This window comes from Callithrix jacchus, chromosome 20, assembly GCF_049354715.1.
Source record: "Callithrix jacchus isolate 240 chromosome 20, calJac240_pri, whole genome shotgun sequence".
In the NCBI taxonomy this organism is placed as follows: Eukaryota; Metazoa; Chordata; class Mammalia; order Primates; family Cebidae; genus Callithrix; species Callithrix jacchus.
In genome coordinates, this window is record NC_133521.1 from 29523181 (window position 1) to 29543184 (window position 20004).

The 20004-nt window shown below is 37.7% G+C and overlaps 1 protein-coding gene across 2 annotated transcripts in view; it reads left to right on the forward strand.

Annotated features, from left to right (window-relative positions):
- LOC118149687 (uncharacterized) overlaps positions 1 to 20004 on the forward strand; it is a 325586-nt gene that overhangs the window by 170949 nt on the left and 134633 nt on the right. Inside the window, exon 1 of one of the 2 annotated variants that reach the window (XR_008478248.2) lies at positions 7651 to 8446. The exons of the other annotated variant lie outside the window; for it this stretch is intronic. The gene's annotated coding sequence lies outside the window, so the exon portion shown is untranslated. Of the gene's footprint in view, positions 1 to 7650; positions 8447 to 20004 lie in introns of those variants that run through there. 2 annotated transcript variants of the gene reach the window in all.

The window sequence follows — 20004 nt, forward strand, 5'->3', positions numbered from 1 at the left end:
TAGTTCTATAATGTTAACAATGATACTGATATGGTTTGCCTGTATCCCCAGCCAAATTTTATCTAAATTTCCAGGTGTTGTGGGAGGGATCCAGTGGGAGATAATTGAATCATGGGGTAATTTCCACCATACTGTTTGCGTGGTAGTGAATAAATCTCACAAGATCTGATGGTTTTATGGGGGATTTTCACTTTTGCATCTTCCTCATTCTCATTTTTTTGCCTGCCATCATCCACATAAGATGTGACTTCCTCTTCCTTGCCTTCCACCATGATTGTGAGGCTCCCCCAGCCACTTAGAACTATAAGTACAATTAATCCTCTTTCTTTTGTAAGTTGCTCAGTCTCAGATCTGTCTTTATCAGCAACATGAAAATGAACTAATACAGACACCTTATTAAAATAGGCACTCAAAGATTGTTTCTGAGCAGGACTTTGTCAAGTGTAAGTCTGATCATACTGTACTATCAAACAAAACCTTTACATTGTGAAAAATATTTTTTAAATAAAGATTTAACTTATTAAAGTACAGAAATCTTTAGTGTACAACTCCATGAACATTAGTGCCATTTTATACAACATACTTCTGTAAAGAGGCAGTATCCACAGTAGTTACAAGAAAATTTTTAAATTTTAGAAATATAGAACACCAAATAATAAATATAAGTATAGACCCCTGAAGAAATACCACCCTACATTAAACCTAACATTAGCAATTTTAGTAAAACAAAATAATTTGTTATATTATTTTTATTTAAATGTTGGTTTTATAATTTTTTTTAATTTTAGTTTTATACTTATAAGAGCTTAAGAAAATGCATTAAATCTAACTTTATGATTTTATGTTTATATGTATTTAAGTAATGTAACGTTAAGATTCTGCAGAATTTTATTTTAAAGGGTCTGTGTAGTTCTTACATTTGAGAAATACTGTGCAGCAATGTCTTCCTCTAAGTAGAAATTTATCTGATAAACAATGAATTTATTTGAGTACCTTCAATGTAAAGCTGTAACTTTTCTTGTTTATTTTCAAGTTACAATTTGGTAGGGTAATGACTTCTACAGAAATAGAGTCTATATCTATCCAGTCCTCATTTGTGATCCTATTAACAAGTAGTCGTCATTCAAATTGGTGATGAGCTTCAAACTATATTGTCATTACGAAAATTTTATTTTGGTTGGGAAATTTTTATACATACTAATTTGCCCATATAAGTTCTTATTACAGAAACTTCAGTCATTCTATCCTTTCCTCTATTTTCTTTTTTCCAGATAAATGATATTTTAATGCAATATTTTTAAAAATTTAATGAATTTTTAAAAATCCATCACAAATAAAATATTACTATTTTACATGCAGACAGACACTGCACATGCCCAACCACAGTGAAGCTGGAGGCCAAAGGAGTAATGCACTCCTATGTTTGCATGTATTTGTAAACAGCTAATAATATTTTTTTCTTTCTTTTTTTTTTTTTTTTTTTTGCATTTTAGGTTTTGGGGTACATGTGAAGAACAGGCAAGATAGTTGCATAGGTACCGTTGCTCTATTTTCATGTTAACATTTTTACAATTCCAAATTCTTGAATCTAGATTATTAAAAGAATTGATCAAAGCAGACTTAACTTTGGAACCATAACTTATATGCAGCGACTAATCTGTGTTTCCCAGGTCAATTCTGGGGAAGATTTGTGGATGTGAATTGGAGCATGTGTTTACATCATGGCATTGAAAACCATTTTAAATTCAATATTAGCTATTCCCATTCCTTTTTTGGGTTGGGGGATACAGAGTCTCGCTCTATCACCCAGGCTGGTATGCAGTGGCATAATCTCAGTTCACTGCAACCTCTTCCTCCTGGGTTCAAGCAATTCTCCTGCGTCAGCCTCCCAATTAGCTGGGATTACAGATGCATGCCACCACACCTGGCTATTTTGTATTTTTAGTAGAGACAGGGATTCACCATGTTGTCCAGGCTGGTCTCAAACTCGAGCTCAAGTGATACGCCAGCCTTCCAAAATGTTGGGATTACAGGCATGAGCCACCCCACCTGGCCACCATTCCCATTCTTAAAAACCCTACTGTGAATATAATTAAAGCCATTAAATTGTATACTTTAAATGTGTAAATTGTATGGTATGTGAATTGTATCTCAATGAAGCCATTTTTTAAAAAATTAGAGGTAACAGTTTGTTTCTATTTACCATCTCATCCTTTGTTATATTATTTTATATGTAATATATACACTAACCCAAAAGGTGAGTGTTGTTCTATTTCATCAGTTATATTATTTTAAAGATAAGAAAAAGTGTACTTCTTTATAGTTACCCAAGTATTTACCATTTCAGATTTTCTTAATTCTTTCTATATTAATTTTCCTCAGCCTGAAGAATTTATATTTCTTGTAGAGCAGTTCTGCTGATAATAGGCTCTCTCAATTTTTTCTGAAGATGTATTCATTTTGCTTTCATTTTATAAGATGAATTTTTCCTAGACAGAGAATGTAAGGAAGTCCTGCTCCCCTTAGCACTTTATTTATTTATTTATTTTTTTGAGACAGAGTTTCGCTGTTGTTACCCAGGCTGGAGTGCAATGGCACGATCTCGGCTCACCGCAACTTCTGCCTTCTGGGTTCAAGCAATTCTCCTGCCTCAGTGTCTCGAGGCACACACCACCATGCCCAGCTAATTTTTGTATATTTAGTAGAGACGGGGTTTCACCTCCTTGACCGGGATGGTCTCGATCTCTTGACCTTGTGATCCACCCGCTTGACCTTGTGATCCACCCGCCTCGATCTCTCCCCTTAGCACTTTAAAGATGTTGTTCCATTATTTCCTCACCTCTATTGTTTCTAATGTGATATCAGTAGTAATTTGTATAATTGTTTCCCTGATAATGGGGCTGTTTTCCCTCTGGCTGCTTTTCTCTTTATTTATGTTTTCAACTGTTTGGTGAAAAAGTGCCTAAGTGTAGTTTCTTTGTATCACTCTTAATTGGGGTTCATTGATCTTGGATTTGTAAATTTTTGTCTTTCATAATTTAGGAGAAATTTGATCATTATTTCCTCAAATCTTTTTTTTAATAAATGTATTTTATTGCACTTTAGGTCTTGGGATACATATGCAGATCACACAGGATTGTTGCATAAGAACATACATGGCATTGTGGTTTGCTGCCTCCATCCCCCTCTCACCAATATCTGGTATTTCTCCCCAACCTCCCTAATCCCTGCTGTTGCTCCTGTAGTCCCCCACAACAGACCCCAGTGTGTGATGCTCCCCTTCCTGTGTCCATGTGTTCTCATTGTTCAGCACCCACCTATGAGTGAGAACACTCGGTGTTTGATTTTCTGTTCTTGTGTCAGTTTGCTGAGAATGATGGTTTCCAGATTCATCCATGTCCCTACAAAGGACAAGAACTCATTGTTTTTTGTGGCTGCATAGTATTCCTTGGTGTATATGTGCCACATTTTCCTTATCCAGTCTATTATCGATGGGCATTTGGGTTGGTTCCAGGTTTTTGCTATTATAAACATTGCCACAATGAACATACATGTGCATGTGTCTTTATAAAAGAACAATTTATAATCCTTTGGATATATACCCAGTAATGGGGTTACTGGGTCAAATGGAATTTCTATTTCTAGGTCCTTGAGGAATCGCCACACTGTCTTCCACAGTGGTTGAATGAATTTACACTCCCATTAACAGTGTAAAAGTGTTCCTATTTCTCCACATCCTCTCCAGCATCTGTTGTCTCTAGATTTTTTAATGATCGCCATTCAAATTGGCATGAGATGCTATGTCAATGTGGTTTTGATTTGCATTTCTCTAATGACCAATGATGATGAGCATTTTTTCATATATTTGTTGGCCTCATATATGTCTTCTTTTGAAAAGTATCTGTTCATATGTGTCACCCACTTTTGAATGGGTTTGTTTGTTTTTTTCTTGTAAATCTGTTTAGTTCATTGTAGATTCTGGATATTAGCCCTTTGTCAGATGGGTAGATTGCAAAAATTTTTTCCCATTCTGTTGGTTGCTGGTTCATTCTAATGATTGTTTCTTTTGCTGTACAGAAGCTCTGGAGTTTAATTAGATCCCATTTGTCTATTTTGGCTTTTGTTGCCAATACTTTCGGTGTTTTAGTCATAAAGTCCGTGCCTATGCCTATGCCTGAATGGTTTTGCCTAGGTTTTCTTCTGGAGTTTTTATGGTGTTAGATCTTATGTTTAAGTCTTTAATCCATCTGGAGTTAATTTTAGTGTAAGGTGTCAGGAAGGGGTCCAGTTTCTGCTTTCTGTAAATGGCTAGCCAGTTTCCCCATCATCATTTATTAAATAGGGAATCTGTTCCCCATCACTTGTTTTTGTCGGTTTGTCAAAGATCAGGTGGTTGTAGAGGTGTGGCGTTGCCTCCGAGGCCTCTGTTCTGTTCCATTGGTCTAAATCTCTGTTTTGGTATAAGAGATTTGTTGTTTTGTTTACTGTAGCCTTGTAGTGTAGTTTGAAGTCAGGTAGTATGATGCCTCTAGCTTTGTTCTTTTGGCTTAGGATTATATGTCTATGCGGGCTCCCTTTTGGTTTCATATGAAGTTTAAGGTGGTTTTTTCCAGTTCTGTGAAGAGGGTCATAGGTAGCTTGATGGGGATAGCTCTGAATCTATAAATTTCTTGGGCAATATGGCCATTTTCACAATATTGATTTTTCCTAACCATGAACATGGAATGTTTTTCCATCTGTTTGTATCCTCTCTTATTTCCTTGAAGAGTGGTTTGTAGTTCTCCTTGAAGAGGTCCTTTACATCCTTTGTCAGTTGTATGCCTAGGTATTTTATTCTCTTTGTAGCAATTGTGAATGAGAGTTTGCTAATGATTTGGCTCCCTTTTAGTCTGTTATTGGTGTATAGGAATGCTTGTGATTTCTGCACATTGATTTCGTAGCCTTAGACTTTGCTGAAGTTGTTTATCAGTTTAAGGAGATTTTGGTCTGAGACAATGGGGTCTTCTAAATATACAATCATGTCATCTGCAAATAGAGACAATTTGACTTCCTCCTTTCCTAATTGAATACCCTTTATTTCTTTTTCTTGCCTGATTGCTCGGGCTAGAACTTCCAATACTATACTGAATAGGAGTGGTGAGAGAGGGCATCCTTGTCTAGTGCCAGATTTCAAAGGAAATGCTTCCAGTTTTTGCCCATTCAGTATGATATTGGCTGTGGGTTTACTGTAAACAGGTTTTATTATTTTGAGATATGTTCCATCAATACCTAGTTTATTGAGAGTTTATACCATAAAGGGCCATTGAATTTTGTTGAAGACCTTCTCTGCATCTATTGAGATAATCATGGGGTTTTTGTCATTGGGTCTGTTTATGTGGTGGATTATGTTTATAGACTTGCGAAAGTTGAACCAGCCTTGCGTCCCCTGGATGAAGCCTACTTGATCATGATGGATAAACTTCTTGATGTGCTGTTGCAATCAGTTTGCCAATATTTTATTTAAGATTTTTGCATCTGTGTTCATCATGGATCTTGGCCAGAAGTTTTCTTTTTTTGTTGAGTCTCTGCCAGCTTTTGGTATCAGGATGATGTTGGTCTCATTAAAAGATTTGGAGAGGATTCCCTCTTTTTGGATTGTTTGGAACAGTTTCAGAAGGAGAAGTACCAGCTCCTCTTTGTATGTCTGGTAGAATTCAGCTGTGAAGCCATCTGGACCTGTGCTTTTTTTTTTTTTTTTTGGTTCGTAGGCTATTAATTGCTGCCTCAACCTCAGCCCTACTTATTGCTCTATTAGGGTTTCAACTTCTTCCTGGTTTAGGCTTGGGAGGGTGCAAGTGTCCAGGAATTTATCCATTTCTTCCAGGTTTACTGGTTTATGTGCATAGAGTTGTTTGTAGTAAACTCTGATGGCAGTTTGTATTTCTGTGGCATTAGTGGTGATATCCCCTTTCTTGCTTTTTATTACATCTATTTGATTCTTCTCTCTTTTCTTTTTTATTAATCTGGCTAGTGTTCTGTCTATTTTTTTGATCTTTTAAAAAAAGCCAGCTCCTGGATATATTGACCTTTTGAAGGGTTATTTTGTGACTCTTATCTTCTTCAGTTCTGCTCTGATCTTAGTTATTTCTTGTCTTCTGCTAGATTTTGAGTTGTTTTGATCTTGCTCCTCTAGCTCTTTCAATTTGATGATAGGATGTCTATTTTAGATCTTTCCTTGCTTCTCGTGTGGGCATTTGTTGCTATAAATTTTCCTCTAGACACTGCCTTAAATGTGTCCCAGAGATTCTGGTACATTGTGTATTCATTCTTGTTGGTTTTGAAGAACATCTTTATTTCTGCCTTCATTTCGTTGTTTAATCCATCAACATTCAAGAGCCAGTTGTTCAGTTTCCATGAAGTTGTGTGGTTCTGAGTAGTTTCTTAATCCTGAGTTCTAATTTGATTACCCTGTGGTCTGAGACAGTGTTATGATTTCTGTTCTTTTGCATATGCTAAGGAGTGATTTACTTCCAATTATGTGGTCAGTTTTAGAGTAAGTGCAATGTGGTGCTGAGAAGGATGTCTATTCTGTGGATTTGGGGTGGAGAGTTCTGTAGATGTCTATTAGGTTTGTTTGGTCCAGATCTGAGTTCAAGTCATGGATATCCTTGTTAATTTTCTGTCTCATTAATCTGTATAATACTGACAGTGGAGTGTTAAAGTCTCCCACTATTATTTTGTGGGAGTATAAGTCTCTTTGTAGAAGAACAAGCTTGCTTTATGTATCTGGGTAAGAACTTGCTTTATGTATCTGGGTGCTACTGGATTGGGTGTGTATATATTTAGGATTGTTAGTTCTTGTTGCATTGATCCTTTTACCATTATGTAATGCCTTTCTTTGTCTCCTTGATCTTTGTTGGTTTAAAGTCCATTTCTTCAGATAGTAGAATTGTAACTCCTGCTTTCTTTTGCTCTCCATTTGCTTGATAAATCTTTCTCCATCCCTTTATTTTGAGCCTATGTGTCCTTGCACGTGAGATGGGTTTCCTGAATACAGCATACCGATGGGTTTTGAGTTTTGATCCAATTTTCCAGTCTGTGTCTTTTGATTGGGGCATTTAGCCCATTTACATTTAAGGTTAATATTGTTATGTGTGAATTTGATCCTGCCATTTTGATGCTAGCTGGCTGTTTTGCCCATTAGTTGATGCAGTTTCTTCATTGTGTTGATGGTCTTTGCCATTTGGTACATTTTTTGAGTTGCTGGTACTGGTTGTTCCCTTCTATATTTAGTGCTTCTTTCAGGAGCTCTTGTAGGGCAGGCCTGGTGGTGAAATCTCTCAGCAATTGCTTGTTCGTAAAGGATTTTATTTCTTCTTTGTTTATGAAGCTTAGTTTGGCTATATATGAAATTCTACGTTGAAAGTTCTTTTCTTTAAGGATGTTGAATATTGGCCCCCACTCTCTTCTGGCTTGGAGGGTTTCTGCTGAGAGATCCGATGTGAGTCTGATGGTCTTCCCTTTGTGGGTAAGCTGACCTTTCTTTATGGTTGCCCTTAGCATTTTTTTCCTTCATTTCAACCCTGGGGAATCTGATGAGTATGTGCCTTGCCTTTATCAAGCAATATAAATTTATCAAGCAATATCTTTGTGATGTTCCTCTATTTCCTGGACTTGAATGTTGGCCTGCCTTGCTAGGTTGGGGAAGTTCTCCTGGATAATATCCTGAAGAGTGTTTTCCAGCTTGGATTCATTCTCTCTGTCACATTTAGATACACCTATGAAACGTAGATTAGGTCTTTTCACATAATCCCGTATTTCTTGGAGACTTTGTTCATTTCTTTTCACTCTTTTTTCTCTAATCTTGCCTTCTTTTTTTATTTCATTGAGTTGATCTTCAATCTCTGATATCCTTTCTTCTGCTTGGTAAATATGGCTATTGAAACTTGTGTATGCTTCATGAAGTTCTCTTGTTTTTCAGCTCCATCAAGTCATTTATATTTTTCTCTAAGCTGTTTATTCTCATTAGCATTTCATCTAACCTTTTTTCAAGGTTCTTAGTTTCTTTGCATTGGTTTAGAACATGTTCTTTTAGCTCAGAGAAGTTTGTTATTACCCACGTTTTGAAGCCTGTTTTTGTCAATTCGTCAGACTCATTTTCCATCCAGCTTAGTTCCCTGGTTGGTGAGGAGCTGTGATCCCTTGGAGAAGGAGATGAGTTCTTGTTTTTGGTGTTTTCATCCTTTTTGTGCTGGTTTCTTCCCATCGTATTGGATTTATCTACCTGTGGTCTTTGTAGTTGGTGACATTTGGATGGGGTCTCTAAGTGGACGTCCTTTTTGTTGATGTTGAAGTTATTTCTTTCTGTTTTTTAGTTTTCCTTCTAACAGTCAGGCCATTCTGCTGTAGGATTGCTGGATCTCCAGACCCTGCTTGCCTTGGGATCACCTGTGGTGGCTGCAGAACAGTGAGTGTTGCTTTCAGTTTCTTCTTCTGTTATCTTCGTCCCAGTAGGATACCCACCAAATGTCAGCCTGAGATCTCCTTTATGAGATGTCTCTTTGGATATATGGTGGTTGGGATGCTGCTTGAGGAAACAGTCTGTCCCTTATAGGAGCTCAGGTACTGAACTGGGAGCTCCACTCTTCTGTTCAGAGCTGCTGGGCAGGTACTTTTAAGTCTGTTGCAGTGGAACTCATAAATGCCTTTTTCCCAGATGCTCTGTCCTTGGAAGGTGGGGCTTTATTTATAAGTTCCTGATGTGCTGCTGCCTTGTTTCAGAGATGCCCTGCCCAGCTAGGAGGTAGCCTAGTCACAGTCTGCCAGCAGAGTCATTGCTGAGCTGCCAGAGCCCAGCTGCTGTGTGAACTTCTTGTAGTTTTGTTTACAGAGGTATAGTTAGAACTGCCTTGGTAATGGCAGTCTACCTCAGTAATGGCAAACTGCCTTGTTAATGGCGACTGCCTCAGTAATGGCGGATTGCCTAGGAAATGGTGGACTGCTTCAGTAATGGCAGACTGCCTCAGTAGTGGTGGACTGCCTCAGTAATGGCGGACACCGTTCCCCGCACAGAGCTGGACCATCCCAGGTCCAGCTATGCCTGCTGCAGACCTCTCAATCCAGAGCATTTCAGATTGCTGGTCTTTGTGGGGGTGGGAACCGCCAAGCCCAATCACCTGGCTCCCTGTTGCAGCCCCCTTTTTTTCAGTTGAATGGGTGGCTCTGTCTCCCAGGCGTTCCAGGCACCAGTTGAAATGACCACCCAGATTTGTGTGAGTTTTTCTTGTGGAGACCTGATGCGCTGTCTGATACAGCCATGCTAGAAATTTGTGGCACTTTTCAGCCTGGGGATCTCATGGTCTGTGGGCAGCAAAAATGCATTTGGAAATGTGGTGATCACTCACCCCTGTGTTGTTCTCACTGGGAACTGTTCTCCAGAGCTGTTTCTTTTTGGCCATCTTGGATCCCCCCTAACAAATTTTTTTTGAGATGCATTTACTCTTCTCAGAGAATACATCTAAATATAACTTAAACCATTTAAATATGGTTCCACAGAGTATTGAGTCTTTGTAGGTTTTTTTTTTTTCAATATTGTTTCTCTCTCATCTTTAGATTGAATATTTTCTATTGATGTGTCTTCAAGTCCACTGCTTCCTTTCTTTGGCTTTCTCTAGCCTAGTATTGTTTCCATCCAGTTTTTCTTTATGTGTTTAGTAGTTTTTAGTTGTGCCACTGTAGAGACTATGGATATCTTTAAATAGTGTTGATTTTGTTCTAGTAAGCAATTCAAGTTGCTGGGCTCAAAAATGAAACTCCTCCTTGAGCTAAACTCTTCACTGATTTTTTTTTAGCCTTCTAGCTGTTGATTTTTGCCAGGTACTCTGCATATACATTAATCAAGAACAACCAAAGATTTGAGGGCATTTATATGAAGATTTTGTACCTCCAGGCCCTAAGTTTCCTCCTGTCTGAGATTTTCCCATGATTTTCTAGCCATTCCATCAGCCCCAAATTTTTGCCTTTGAATCCTCAAATCAGGTAAGACTATAGTTTTCTGATTGAGTTCCAGCTACTCCATGAGGTGTAAACTGACTGGAAAGAGCCTTTAAGTGAAAAGCCAGATGCAGAATCAATGCAATTCCCCTTCCGGTTTCTACCTGCTTTAAGTTGTCTCAGTGCCGTCAAATAGTTGTTTCTATATATTTCCAGAGAATTTATTGGTATCTATTGGGAGGTTAACATAATACAAGTTAGTCTACCATTGCCAAAAGTGTAACTGCATTATAATTTTTAAATCTGAATAATACTTTTGCACACAGAATGTTCTTTTTTATGACCTCTTGTTCTTGTCTCATGAATGCAATCAAAATGTTTTTTTAGTTAAGAATACTGATTATAGATCTTATGAGATTATTTTCTGCTTTCTGTTCTCTTTTTCTCAATTTTTTTTTTCAGCTTCTTAGTGCATGAAGAGTAGAACTTTGCTTAGATATCTGGTCCTTGACTTTCCATTCATATTTTAGTATGAGATATTCAAAAGACAGTTGAAATCTAGAAATCAATGTTAGACAGAATGTCTAGTCATTTTATTAGGGATCTCCAAATGTTGGTATTACTAAATCTCTTATTTTATGATGGTGTTATTTCAGAGAGGATTTTTCTAAGTTCCTGTCTTGAGATTATAAGTTTGGTTGTCAGCATTCTTGGAGCCACACTAGGGAAAGAAGCTGGCATAGTGATATCATTTGGCTGTGTGCCCACTCAAATCTCATCTTGAATTGTAGCTCCTATAATTCCCAACTGTCATGGGAATGGCCTAGTGGGAGGTAGCTGAATCATGGAGGCAGGCTTTTGCTGCACTGTGATCATGATAGTTAATAAGTCTCATGAGATCTGATGGTTTTATAAAAGGAAGTTTCCCTTCACATGCTCTCTTGCCTGCTGCCATATAAGATGCACCTTTACTCCACCTTTGCCTTCTGCCATGATTGTGAGGCCTCCCCAGTTACATGGAACTGTGATCCCATTAAACCTCTTTTTCTTTATAAATTACCCAGTCTCAGGTATGTCTTTATTAGCAGAGTGAGAACAGACTAATACAGTTAATTGGTACCAGGTAGTGGGCACTGCTGTAAAGACACCCCAAAATGCAGGAACAATTTTGGAACTGGGTAACAGGGAGAGGTTGGAACAGTTTGGAGGGCTCAGGAGATAGGAAAATGTGGGAAAGTTTGGAACTTTCTAGAGACTTGTTGAATGGCTTTGACCAAAATGCTGATAGTGATATGGACAATAAAGTCAAGGCTGATGTGGTCTCAGATTGAGATGAGGAACTGGAGCAAAGGTGACTCTTTATGCTTTAGCAAAGAGACTGGCAGCATTTTGCCCCTGTCTTAGAGATCTGTGGAATTCTGAACTTTAGGGAGTTGATTTAGGGTATCTGGAGAAAGAAATTTCTCCTCTATTCTTTCTTTCTTTCTTTCTTTATTTTTTGAGACAGAGTCTCTCTCAGTTGCCTAGGCTGGAGTTCAGTGGCATGATCTTGGCTGACTGCAACATTTGCCTCCCAGATTTGGGTGATTCTCCTGCCTCAGCCTCCTGAGTAGCTGGGATTACAAGGGTGCAGCATCACACCTGGCTAATGTGTGTGTGTGTGCGTGTGTGTGTGTGTGCATATAAATAAATATATATATATATATTTACCTAAGAGATAAAATAAATATATATACATATTTTACATCTTAGGTAAATATGTGTATATATATATATTTAACATCTTAGGTAAAGATATATATATATCTATTAGATATAGATATAGATATAGATATATAGATAAAGAGAGAGAAGAGACAGGGTTTCTCCATGTTGGCCAGGCTGGTCTCAAACTCCTGGTCTCAAGTGATCCATCAACCTTGGCCTCCCAAAGTGCTGGGATTACAGGCATGAACCACCATGGCCAGCCTTTGGTGGAGGAAATTTCTAAGTGGCAAAGTGTTCAAGAGGAAGCAGAGCATGAAAGTTTGGAAAATTTGTAGCCTGACAATGCAGTAGAAAAGAAAAATCCATTTTCTGAGGAGAAATTCAAGCCCACTGCTGAAATTTGCTTGTAAGTAACAACCAGCCAAACATTGATCACCATGACAATAGGGGAAATGTCTCCAGGGCAGGTCATAAGTCTTCACAGCAGCCCTTCCTATCACAGGCCCAGAGGCCTACGAGGTAAAATTCATTTCATGGGCCAGGCCAAGGGCTCCCTTGCTGTGTGCAGCCCAGGAACTTGGTGCCCTGCATCCCAGCTGTGGCTAAAAGGGGCCAAGGTATATATCAGGCCATGACTTCAAAGGGTGCAAGACTCAAACCTTGTAAGCTTCCACAAGGTGTTGAGTCTGCCAATGCATAAAAGTCAAGAATTGAGGTTTGGGAACCTCCACCTAGATTTCTGAGGATATATGGAATGCCTGGATGTCCAGGCCTAAGTTTGCTGCAGGGGTAGATCCTCATAGAGAACCTCTGCTATGGTAATGTGGAAGAGAAATGTGAGATGGAAGCCCCCACACAGAATTGCCACTAGGACACTGCCTAATGGAGCTGTGAGAAGAGGGCCACTGCCCTCCAGACCCCAGAATGATAGATCTACTGACAGCTTGTGCTGTGTGCCTGGAAAAGCTGCAGGCAGTCACACTAGCCCATGAAAGCAACCCAGAGGGGAGATGTACCCTGCAAAGCCACAGGGGCAGAGCTGCCCAAGGCTGCAGGAACTCACTGGTTGAATCAGCCTGCCCTGGATGTGAGACATGGAGTCAAAGGAGATCATTTTGGAACTTTAAGGTTTAATGACTGCCCTACTATGTTTCAGAGTTGCATGGGGCCTATATCCCTTTTGTTTTGACCAATTTCTCCCATTTGGAATGGGTATATTTACCCAATGCCTGTACCCCCATTTCATCTAGAAAGTAACTAACTTGCTTTTGATTTTTTAGGCTCATAAGCAGAAGGGACTTGTCTTGTCTCAGATGAGACTTTGGACTTGGACTTTTGGGTTAATGCTGGAATGAGTTAAAACTTTGGGGAAGTGTTGGAATGGCATGATTATGTTTTGAATTGTGAGGGCATGAGATTTAGGAGGGCCCAGGGGCAGAATGATATGGTTTGGTTCTGTCCCTACCCAAATCTCATCTTGAATTATAGTTCCCATAATCCCCACATGTTATGGGAGGGACCTGGTGGGAGATAATTTGAATCATGGGGGCAGTTAACCTCATGCAGATCTTGTGATAAAGTGAGTGAGTTCTCATGAGATCTGATGGTTTTATAAGGGGTTTTTCCGGCTTTTCTGTGCTACCACCATGTGAAGATGTGTTTGCTTTCCTTTCTGCAATGATTGTAACTTTCCTAAGGCCTCCCAGCTATGCTGAACTGTGAGTCAGTTAAATCTGTTTCCTTTATAAATTACCCAGTCTGGGGTATGTCTTTATTAGCAGTGTGAGGATGGCCTAATACACATAATCATTATTTAGCATCTGGAGTTTGAATAATCTGCCTGTTTTCACAATGAAGACATAGTCTTCAGCCAAATCTGGTGTCTCAGTTCAAAGTCTAGTGGTTCTACCTTTTCAAAGAATAAATAGCTAGTCTTTTCCATAGGTGAGGGAGGGGCAGTTTGCTCAGCTCTATTTGGTAAGAGCTTTATGTAGACCTAACTGCTTCTTACATAGACTTATACTCATTGTTTTTTGCTTTAGCCATACTGCCACAATCAGAAGTACCTAGGACCTACAATTTCTGTGTCTTTATAAAATTACAGATTGACTTATTTCTGAGCTTCCTCCCCTGCTGGCTTAAGTTTATGTTTTCAAAGATTTGTTGAGTCAGTTTCCACTTATCCACCTGCTTTCTGGTTTCTAAAATTTTAATGTTGTGTTATTATCTTCTGTTATCTTTGGCCTTCTGGGATTATTCATTTTTTATAATTTCTACTGTTATTTTAGTAGAGTTTCAAAGGGAGAAGTAGGAAGTTTGTATGTTCAAGTCACCATCTTTAATGTAAGTTGGTCTTCATCATCTATTGCTTGGGATTATTATGATAACTTACTATATAATCTACCTGTCACTTTCTCTTTACTGTAATTCATTTTGAATTTTTCCTTCTGCCAACCCCTTCTTTTAGTTCTAAAACCCAGATTCAAGAAAATCTAGTTCATTTTGTAAAGGAGTATTCCTCTTAAGTTTATGTAGTTCTTCTTGTGATCTGTAACAATAAAATACTTTGTCATTTGTAATGAGGTGGAGGATTTCAGATGCAAATAATTTTGTGAGCTGAAAAATTGCTTAGAGGCAGAAAGCAAAAGATATGTTCAAGGAGCAGCAAGTAACTCTATCCCATTAGATACAGGAGATTTGGTAAAATAAGGCAAAGTGTGATGGGACAAGATTGTTAAGACTTTTAATGTCAAGCTCAACTGGAATAGATTCGTTAATGGTCTTGTTTCAAATTATAGCTTTGGAGATTACCACTAAACTAGAAAAGAAATTATATTTGTCTAAGTGATTTGATACAGCCTTTCAGACAAGTAAGTAAGTTATGTAATTTGAAGGTTAGATTTGTAGTTAAAAATTCACATATACTGTGTCATCCTTGGAATGTTTCTTTTTATTGCCTTCCACTTTTGTGTCACCCAGGCTGGAGTGAAGTGGCGTTATCTCAGCTCACTGCAACCTCTACTGCCTGAGTTCAAGTGATTCTCCTGCCTCAGACTCCCAAGTAGCTGGGACTACAGTTGTACACTACCACACCTGGCTAATTTTAATATTTTATTTTATTTTATTTTTTATTAGTAGAGACAGAGTTTCATCATACTGGCCAGGCTGGTCTCAAACTCCTGACCTCATGTAATCCACCCACCTTGGCCTCCCAAAGTATTGGGATTACAGGCGTGAGCCAACACGCCTCAGGCCTGAGGTCTTCTTTTATAACTGTTGCTTTTTGTGTCCTAAGAAATGTTTGAGAGGATGTGGAGAATTAGGAACATTTTTACACTTTTGGTGGGAGTGTAAATTAGTTCAACCGTTGTGGAAGACAGTGTGGTGATTCCTCAAGGACCTAGAAATAGAAATTCCATTTGACCCAGCAATCCCATTACTGGATATATATCCAAAGGATTATAAATTGTCCTATTATAAAGACACATGCACACATATGTTCACTGTGGCACTGTTCACAAAAGCAAAGACCTGGAACCAACCCAAATGCCCATCAATGATAGACTGGACAAGGAAAATGTGGCACATATACACCGTGGAATTCTATGCAGCCATAAAAAACGATGAGTTCATGTCCTTTGTAGGGACATGGATGAACCTGGAAACCATCGTTCTCAGGAAACTGACACAAGAACAAAATCAAACACTGCATCTTCTCACTCATAGGCAGGTGTTGAACAATAAGAACACATGGACACAGGGAGGGGAGCATCACAGACTAGGGTCTCTTGAGGGGGACTAGGAGAGGGACTGTGGGGGTAGGGAGTTGGGGAGGGATAACATGAGGAGAAATGCCAGATATAGGTGATGGGGATGGAGGCAGCAAACCACATTGCCATGTATGTACCTATGCAACAATCTTGCATGTTCTTCACGTGTACCCCAGAACCTAAAGTGCAATAAAATATATATATCTATATGTATATATATATATTAAAAAAGAAAGGAAATATTAACATGCCCTTACCACCCCTCAACACACACACCTGTAAAGAGATTCTCCTGTGGTTGCTTCCTAGATACTTGATAATTTTAGCTTTTAGATTTGTCTATAAATCAGTCCCTTCAATTAGCTCTTTTTAAAATATTTGTCTAGAATTTATGATTGTTATCTGCAGAATGGTTCACCAGATAACAAAATCTACTTTACTGAAGTAGAGCCCTATGTCTTATCATTTTACATAGGAATGTTTACTTAGAAATACCCATATCTAATATATTCCTTTTCTGATTGTGTTTTTGCCTGCCATTTCTTATTGCAGCACATACCTTCTTTCTGGGTTCATTTATCTTCTTCCTGAGGTATAGCCCTTAAAAATTCTTCAGTAAGGGTCTATTGCTTGTAAACTTTCTATTTTTATCTGAAATGTGTTTATTTTAACCTCACTCTAAAACCTAAGACTCCCAGATAATTTTCCGGGAATACAATTATAGTTTGTAAACTACTTCCTGTCAGTAATTTAAATATATTATAAGCTGGTTTCCACTTTTCATTGTTGCCATTGAGAAGTGAGATATCAGTGCTGTTTTTTACATGGTGAATTGTCAATCTGTCTGATCATGCTCAGGATTTTTTCATTGTTTGATGTTTTAAAGATTCACTCTGATGAGGTATGGTGTATATGTGGATATCTTTATATTTATCTTGCTTCAGATCATTATGCTTTCTGATTCTAGTGACTCATGTATTCCAATATTTCTTGAAAATTCACAGTAATTATCTCCTTCAATATTGTCCCTTATTTTCTGTATTATCACATCTAAAGCTAAGAATAAATTAGATTTTTTCATTGTCCTCTCCATGCATTATTATTTCTTTCATGTATTTTTCATCTCTGTGTTTCTCTATGCTTTATTATGGCTAATTTCTTTAGTTTTATCTTCTAGTTCACTAATTCTCTCTTTGTCTTTGTCAAATCTGATGTTTTACCTGTCTATTGAATTTTGAATTTTAATTATTTTTCATAAGCAAGCTAGTTGAATATTTAAAAATCTGCCTGTTTGTATTTTGTAGCCCTTTTTTCTGGCTTATATTTCTATTCCCTCCTTCTGTCTTTACACATGTTAAACATACTTTATATTCCAAATTATGTGATCCAAGTATTTGAAATACTGTGTTTCTTCATTAGATTTTTTTTCTCTGTAATATGGTTTTGAATTTCTAATTTTTCTCTGTAATTTGGTTTTGCTCATAGAATCTTGTTTACTCGTGGGCTTTTGGTGACTTTTCTTTGTCTTTTCTATTGTAAGATCATGTAAACTCGAAAATCTGAGCAAATTGTATGAGTTCAGGGTTGAGGATGCATTTTCCTAAAATGGACTTGCATTTTTTTTCACTGCTGAGTGCCTAGAAAGAAATACAAACTGTGAGGATCACTTTAATTTCTAAGCTTGGATATTTTTTAACCTACATAGAGGGCCTGATTTCAATCCCCATGCCAACCTGACAGCTAACCTGTGGTTATAAATTAGTGTGTTCATACATCCTGCTTTGCTCAAGGCAGTCCTAGTTAATGCCCTTTGTCCTTGTGTAATTACTAATAATGTCCTCTTCTACTGTCAGGAGAATTCTTGTTTGGATTATCAATTACATGTGCCCCTATTAAAAAGAAGAAGAGAGACTTTTTGCCGGTTCCAACCATATCAAGACTGAACAGAATTTTTATTGTTTCTCCATTTGCAGGGCAGAATTTGTAGTTTACTCTTTTGCCGAAGGTGTTATCTCTTCCAGAATCCTGATTTTAAGTTGGGGTTTGTATTCCAGCTTCACAAATAAGATGCTTTAGGTTTCCGGGGAATTGGCAGTTGCCCTCAGGGCAGCCTCTGGCTTTAGCTTGTTTACCTCTCTGGATTCATGCTTCTGCTTAGTTCTTTGCCTCTAAGGATTTTCCTTTCTTTTTTGTAGGCTCAGCTATATATTTAAAAGGATGTTGTAAATCTTTTATCCAGAATATTTAGTTGTTTTTTTGCAAGATTTTTTTCCTCCTAGAACAAAATTCCTGGACTCCACATAAATACTGGCTTAACTGCATTTGGTATTGAAAGGGCCAATTTTTCTAATGTTAAGTAGCCCAGAAACTTCAAAGAGCAGGTTTTCTATATGAAAACTCATTTGTCCCACTTTGTTGAAAAGAGGTAAACAATTTACTTGAAGGAAAAAAACATTTTTTAATGTTTTGTATGCTCCAGAAAGGAGCTGAGAGCATAAAATATAACCACTTTTGTTTTTCTAATAAAAGAAATAGGCAAGTGCTGGCATGGAAGATAAAAAGTACTATGGTTATATGCATTTTATAGATGAGGAAACTGAGGCCAGAAAGGATAAATAACTTACCCATGGCCCACTATTAGTGATGACATTGGAACCCACACCCAGCTTTTCTCTAATACTTGTACTATAAACAGCTACCTCATCTACCCCTTTACATAATTATATACATTCTTCTACCTCATCAACATAAAATGTATGCTCATGGAGAGCATGAATGTACTGCTACATTCCTATCTACTAAAGCCTTCCTAATATTTTGGAATATTGATACATATCTAAAAGCTTCTTAGTAAAGCATATAAAGGATATACAAGGATAGGAAGAAACAGTATGTCAGCTCTGTAATAGATTATTAATACTACGGGAGAAATTCTGTCCTTTTAATCCTAAATCATAAATGCTTCCCATTTCTCCATTCTTCTTCTCACTCTCTTTTATCTCCCTGGAAAACTCTTCTGTGTATGTTTACCTGAAATTTTCTTGCTTATACTTTTAGTACAGCTCAAATATTACGTCCAATTTTAAAATTTTTTTCAGGAATTCCATCCTGCACATAGACTTTCTCTGATAGACTAAATTCATTCGTGTGTGTTCCTTTGTCATTTTTACGTATTTTATGATAACACTTATTAATTGTATTATGCAGAACCATATGAAATCACCATTTTTCTAGGTCAAAAAAATGGTTGAATGTCAGCAATGTCATATGGTTTGACCTATATTTTGTATATGTATACCCCGCTAGATGTAAGAGTGGGAGTCATGTGTCATTTACCTTTTTTTGTTTCTTTAATTTAGTGCCTGGACATATACTCAAAATATGCTTGTTTAATTGAATGAATGCCCATACTCCACAGGCAATATTTAAAAATATTAAACTCTTACATCTACTGCATGGACATTAACCAGTCAAAACTGATACTGGCATTAAACAACTGCTAAAGCTGTGCCCATACTATCAGCTATGTGTCAGCAAAGCCTATGCCAAGGAAACATGCAGAAAAAAGACTTTGGGGGTTATAGTGAACCCCTAAATGGGGTTCTAACCAACATTTAATGCTTCAAATCTCTACAACAGTGCCACCAAATATCACTTTGACCATTAATGACAGGGAATCAGAATTTTCTAGAGTAACCAGTTCTATCTTTGAGAACATCTCATTCTAAAAATTTCTTTCTTCAATTACACATTACAGACTCTTTCTTAATTTACAGAGCCTAATTACATACTGAAGGACCTTAGCATAGTCTGTTCCTCTAAGTATTTGAATAGGGCCATCATATCTGCCTCTACGTAATTTCTTCTAAAAACTGATATCCTTGTTTCCTTAAGCTAATCCTTATTTTTCATGATTCATATTCCCCCATTATTGTAGTATTCTCTTTTTGCTTAGCTGTGATACTCAGAGCTGAGCTATATGTAGGGTATACCAAAGCAGAGTTGGGCAGGACTGTCATCATCCTTTAATCCAGTATAGGTTATAGTTTGACAGAATGTTTGTTGTCCATGACAGTGGGATACACTAAGGCATTTCCTGCGGTATAAAATAAGTATAAGCCCAGTTCCAGGGAGCCATGCTCTAGGAAGAACAGGCTAGGCAACTAACACTACACTTTTGGTCTTTAACCCTGGCTGTGCACCAGAGCTACTTGTGGAGCTTTTAAAAATCACAGATTCCTGAGCCCTATTCCAGACCTACTGAACACAGCCATCTAGACATGGGATCTTTGAAAAGGTCATGGGAGGTGGTACAAAACAATAATTAAGAAAGAGTACATGCTCTGAGGCCAGATTACCTGGACTCAAATTCATACTCATGATTTTATACGTTGCTTAAATCCTCTGAGCTTTCTCATCTCTAAAAAGGTGTAACAACCTTGAAGGGCTATTGTAAAGATTGAATGAGTTACCATAAGTAAAAAGCCTAAGAACCACTTAGTACTTGCTAAGTTAATATTATCTATTATTATGACCCATGTGTATTTAAATATTT